A 6,275-nucleotide genomic window follows, 5' to 3' on the forward strand; every position below is an offset into this window, starting at 1 on the left:
TTGAAGCCACCAGCTCAGTGACAAACGGACCTCTGGAGACAAGGAGATCACGTGAGACCTGATCCGGTGAGACAGACCGTCCCACTTGGCAAGAATCAATTTCTGTAGAGGGCGGGAATGGAATTGAGCATACTCCACCATGTCGAAAGCCGACACCATGAGACCTAGCACTTGCATCGCCGAATGTATCGACACTTGCGGACGAGAGAGGAAGCATCGAATCCTGTCCTGAAGTTTCAGGACTTTCTCCTGAGACGAAAACAACTGCTGGTTGTGAGTGTCTAACCATGCTCCCTGGTGCACCATACTCTGAGCAGGGACCAGGGAAGATTTCTTCCAATTGATGAGCCACCCGTGGGCTTGCAGAAACTGGAGCATCAGATCTAGATGACGTAGGAGAATTTCTGGGGAATTCGCCAGGATCAACAAGTCGCCCAGATGTGCCAGGATCCTGACCCCTTGACAACGGAGAACAGCCGTCATTACTGCCATGACCTTGGTGAAGACTCGCGGAGCTGTGGTCAAACCAAAAGGTAACGCCCAAAATTGGTAATGGAGGTTGCCAACCGCAAACCTCAGGTACTGCTGAAGCGACATTGCAAGGAGATCATGTGAGACCTGATCCGGTGAGGCAGACCATCCCACTTGGCAAGAATCAATTTCTGTAGAGGGTGGGAATGGAATTGAGCATACTCCACCATGTCGAAAGCCGACACCATGAGACCTAGCACTTGTATCGCCGAATGTATCGACACTTGCGGACGAGAGAGGAAGCATCGAATCCTGTCCTGAAGTTTCAGGACCTTCTCCTGAGACGAACAACCACTGGTTGTGAGTGTCTAACAATGCCCCCTGCTGCACCTTGCTCTGAGAAGGGACCAGGGAAGATTTCTTCTAGTTTTTGAGCCACCCGTGGGCTTACAGAAACAGGAGCGTCAGGTCCAGATGACGTAGGAGAATTTCTGGGGAATTCGCCAGGATCAACAAGTCGTCCAGATACGGCAGGATCCTTACCCCTTGATGACGGAGTACAGCCGTCATTACCGCCATGACCTTGGTGAAGACTCGCGGAGCCATGGTCAAACCAAAAGGTAACACCCGAAATTGGTAATGGAGGTTGCCAACTGCAAACCTCAGGTACTGCTGAAGCGACATTGCAATTGGAATATGCAGGTAAGCATCTTGTATGTCCAGGGAGACCATATAATCCCCAGGTTCCAAGGCCAGAACAATAGAGCGAAGAGTTTCCATACGAAACAGGCTTGTCAGTTTTGGAAGCAGGCTGATGGGCAACCCAGGCCCGTTTAGTTTTGGGCTTGTTGGGTTTGGAAGTGCGAGCCTGTTTCGGGTACACCTGACTCTTTGCTTTCCCTGAAGGACGAAAGGAACAAAAGGAAGTACTCTTAGCCTTCGGTACTGAAGGAACAGTACTAGGTAGACATGCTGGGGTAAATTTACTAAGCTCCCGATTTTGACCGAGATGCCGTTTTTTCATCAAAGTGTCATCTCGGTAATTTACTAAACACTAATCACGGCAGAGATGAGGGCATTCGTAATTTTTTGCAAGTCCAAGTAAAAAATTACGAATGAATACACCATCGGTCAAAACGCGGCTGTTTAAGTATGAATCTCGGTCATTTACTAAGAAGTGCAAAGCAAAAAACAAACAAACACTGCCGTGAAAAATTACAACTCGTAAAAAAGTGCTAAAAAAAAACAGACCTTTTTTTTTTATTAGTGATTGGATAGGCATGCACGGATCCATGAGATCCGTGCATGTATATCAGTGGGAAGGGGTGGGAAAGTGCTTATTTTTTCAAAAAAAATTGCGTGGGGTCCCCCCTCCTAAGCATAACCAGCCTCGGGCTCTTTGAGCCGATCCTGGTTGCAGAAATATGGGAAAAAAAATGACAGGGGTTCCCCCATATTTAAGCAACCAGCATCGGGCTCTGCGCCTGGTCCTGGTCCCAAAAATACGGGGGACAAAAAGAGTAGGGGTCCCCCGTATTTTTAAAACCAGCACCGGGCTCCACTAGCTGGACAGATAATGCCACAGCCGGGGGTCACTTTTATATAGTGCCCTGCGGCCGTGGCATCAAAAATCCAACTAGTCACTCCTGGCCGGGGTACCCTGGGGGAGTGGGGACCCCTTCAATCAAGGGGTCCCCCCCCCCCAGCCACCCAAGGGCCAGGGGTGAAGCCCGAGGCTGTCCCCCCCCATCCAATGGGCTGCGGATGGGGAGGCTGATAGCCTTTGTTGTAAAAGAAAAGATATTGTTTTTAGTAGCAGTACTACAAGGCCCAGCAAGCCTCCCCCGCATGCTGGTACTTGGACAACCACAAGTACCAGCATGCGACGGAAAAACGGGCCCGCTGGTACCTGTAGTACTACTACTAAAAAAATACCCCAAAAAAGACAAGACACACACACCGTGAAAGTATAATTTTATTACATACATACACACATACATACATACTTACCTTAAGTTCCCACGCAGGTCAGTCCTCTTCTCCAGTAGAATCCAAGGGGTACCTGTTGAAGAAATTATACTCACGAGATCCAGGGGTCCAGGCTCCTCGGGAAATCCAGGGGTAATCCACGTACTTGAAAAAAATAACAAAACGGTGTCCCGACCACGAACTGAAAGGGGACCCATGTTTGCACATGGGTCACCTTTCCACGAATGCCAGAAACCCACTTTGACTTCTGTCTAAGTGGGTTTCTTCAGCCAATCAGGGAGCGCCACGTTGTAGCACTCTCCTGATCAGCTGTGTGCTCCTGTCCTCACTGACAGGCAGCACACGGCAGTGTTACAATGTAGCGCCTATGCGCTACATTGTAACCAATGATGGGAACTTTCTGCCCTGCGGTTGACCTAAAGTGACGTCACCGCTGAGCAAGAAAGTTCCCAGCATTGGTTACAATGGAGCGCATAGGCGCTACATTGTAACACTGCCGTGTGCTGCCTGTCAGTTAGGACAGGAGCACACAGCCGATCAGGAGAGTGCTACAACGTGGCACTCCCTGATTGGCTGAAGAAACCCACTTAGACATCAGTCAGAGTGGGTTTCTGGCAGTCGGGAAAAGGGGATCCATGTGCAAACATGGGTCCCCTTTTAGTGCGTGGCTCGAGTGTCCGTTTTGTTATTTTTTTCAAGTACGTGGATTACACCTGGATTCCCCGAGGAGCCTGGACCCCTGGATCTCGTGAGTATAATTTCTTCAACAGGTACCCCTTGGATTCTACTGGAGAAGAGGACCGACCTGCGTGGGAACATAAGGTAAGTATGTATGTATGTGTGTATGTATGTAATAAAATTATACTTTCACGGTGTGTGTGTCTTGTGTTTTTTTGGGTATTTTTTTAGTAGTAGTACTACAGGTACCAGCGGGCCCGTTTTTCCGCCGCATGCTGGTACTTGTGGTTCTCCAAGTACCAGCATGCGGGGGAGGCTTGCTGGGACTTGTAGTACTGCTACTAAAAACAATATCTTTTCTTTTACAACAAAGGCTATCAGCCCCCCCATCCGCAGCCCATTGGATGGGGGGGGACAGCCTCGGGCTTCACCCCTGGCCCTTGGGTGGCTGGGGGGGGGGACCCCTTGATTGAAGGGGTCCCCACTCCCCCAGGGTACCCCGGCCAGGGGTGACTAGTTGGATTTTTGATGCCACGGCCGCAGGGCACTATATAAAAGTGACCCCCGGCTGTGGCATTATCTGTCCAGCTAGTGGAGCCCGGTGCTGGTTTTAAAAATACGGGGGACCCCTACTCTTTTTGTCCCCCGTATTTTTGGAACCAGGACCAGGCGCAGAGCCCGATGCTGGTTGCTTAAATATGGGGGAACCCCTGTCAATTTTTTTCCCATATTTCGGCAACCAGGATCGGCTCAAAGAGCCCGAGGCTGGTTATGCTTAGGAGGGGGGACCCCACGCAATTTTTTTTTTAAATTTGACAGTGTTTAATTAAAAAAAAAAAAAAATAGAACCCCAGCACGGATCACACAGATCCGGCCGAGATTAATTGTAAAAAAGTCGGCAGTGTTTTGCTAATCACTGCCGTAAAAAACACAAAAAAAACACGAATGACATCGACATCGGAAGAAAAGAAAAACCCGAATACGACAGCTTAGTAAATCCATCGTAACAAATTCAAAAAGTTGCAGTTTTACACTTTCGATGTCATTCGTGATTGAACTTTGACCTGAAACGGGAAAATACGAATCTTAGTAAATTTACCCCGCTGTTTTAGCAGAGGCTAGGTCAGCCACTATCTTATTGAGGTGTTCTCTGAAAAGAATGTCTCCCTTAAAAGGGAGTACCTCCAGGGTTTTCTTAGAGTCCAGATCTACAGACCAGGACCACAACCAGAGAATCTGGTGAGCCAAAATGGACATAGTAGAAGCCTTGGCCGCCAGAATGCCGGCATCAGAAGCCGCCTCCTTAATGTAATGAGAAGCTGTGACAATATGCAATAAACATTGTCTAGCATGATCAGGAACATTGGAAGGCAGCTCAGCTTCCAACTCCTGAGCCCACGCTTCAACAGCCTCTGCAGCCCAAGTAGCTGCAATGGTGGGCCAATGCGCAGCACCTGCTAGGGTGTAAATTGCATTTAAACAACCCTCCACATGCTTTTCCGTCGGTTCTTTTAGAGATGTGACAGTAGTAACAGACAGAGCTGAGGATACCCCCAGCCGCGCCACTTTGGAATCCACTGGCGGGGGTGTTTCCCGATTTTTACTTAGCTCCGCAGCGAGGGGATAGCGAGCCAGCATCTTCTTGTGAGGCGTGAATTTCTTTCCTGGATTTTCCCAGGATTCCTGACGTATGTCAACTAAATGGTCAGAGTGAGGTAAAACTTGTTTAACCACTTTCAGACGTTTAAATCTGTCCGGTTTCTTAGGGCAGTATCAGGCTCTGGGTCATCAGTAATTTGAAGAATTATCCTGATAGCCTCCAACAAGTCAGGAACATCCACCTGTGAAACACATTCCCCATCAGAATTATCAGTATCAGTGTCTGTGGGGTCAGTATTTACGCCATCCTCATCAGACGAGGTGTCTGGGATGTTGGAGGATTGTGAGGAAGTAATAGCCCGCTTAGAGGACCCCTTGGTCTTAGGCGGGTGAGAATTCTGTTTAGTCAGTGATTGGTTCAATTGCTGTAACTGAGTGGACAGTTGATCTGCCCATGGCGGATTAACCGCAGGGACCATAAGGGGTTGCACCGGCACAGGAGGTCTCATAGGGGGTGTAACTCTAGTTACCAGTGTATTCAATAATGTGGAAAAAGTAGCCCAAGGTGGTTCATTATGCACCCCCATTGCTACGGTCCCACTGGGGGGTAGGGAATCCCCAGAACCTGAACCCTCTGCTGCTATGTTTTCCTCTAATGTGTCTGCAGCATCACCACCGCGCAATTTGGGATTAGCCCCAGCTCCGTCGCCTCTTGTAGCTGACATGTCTGAAAGCTCAATTCAAGGCAACCCAGTACAATATCAGCAGCACAACACCTGACTAGAGATGAGCGCCTGAAATTTTTCGGGTTTTGTGTTTTGGTTTTGGGTTCGGTTCCGCGGCCGTGTTTTGGGTTCGACCGCGTTTTGGCAAAACCTCACCGAATTTTTTTTGTCGGATTCGGGTGTGTTTTGGATTCGGGTGTTTTTTTCAAAAAACACTAAAAAACAGCTTAAATCATAGAATTTGGGGGTCATTTTGATCCCAAAGTATTATTAACCTCAAAAACCATAATTTACACTCATTTTCAGTCTATTCTGAATACCTCACACCTCACAATATTATTTTTAGTCCTAAAATTTGCACCGAGGTCGCTGTGCGAGTAAGATAAGCGACCCTAGTGGCCGACACAAACACCGGGCCCATCTAGGAGTGGCACTGCAGTGTCACGCAGGATGTCCCTTCCAAAAAACCCTCCCCAAACAGCACATGACGCAAAGAAAAAAAGAGGCGCAATGAGGTAGCTGACTGTGTGAGTAAGATTAGCGACCCTAGTGGCCGACACAAACACCGGGCCCATCTAGGAGTGGCACTGCAGTGTCACGCAGGATGTCCCTTCCAAAAAACCCTCCCCAATCAGCACATGATGCAAAGAAAAAGAAAAGAAAAAAGAGGTGCAAGATGGAATTGTCCTTGGGCCCTCCCACCCACCCTTATGTTGTATAAACAAAACAGGACATGCACACTTTAACCAACCCATCATTTCAGTGACAGGGTCTGCCACACGACTGTGACTGATATGACGGGTTGGTTTGGAC

The sequence above is a fragment of the Pseudophryne corroboree genome, chromosome 2 (genome assembly GCF_028390025.1).
Source record: "Pseudophryne corroboree isolate aPseCor3 chromosome 2, aPseCor3.hap2, whole genome shotgun sequence".
Classification (NCBI taxonomy): domain Eukaryota; kingdom Metazoa; phylum Chordata; class Amphibia; order Anura; family Myobatrachidae; genus Pseudophryne; species Pseudophryne corroboree.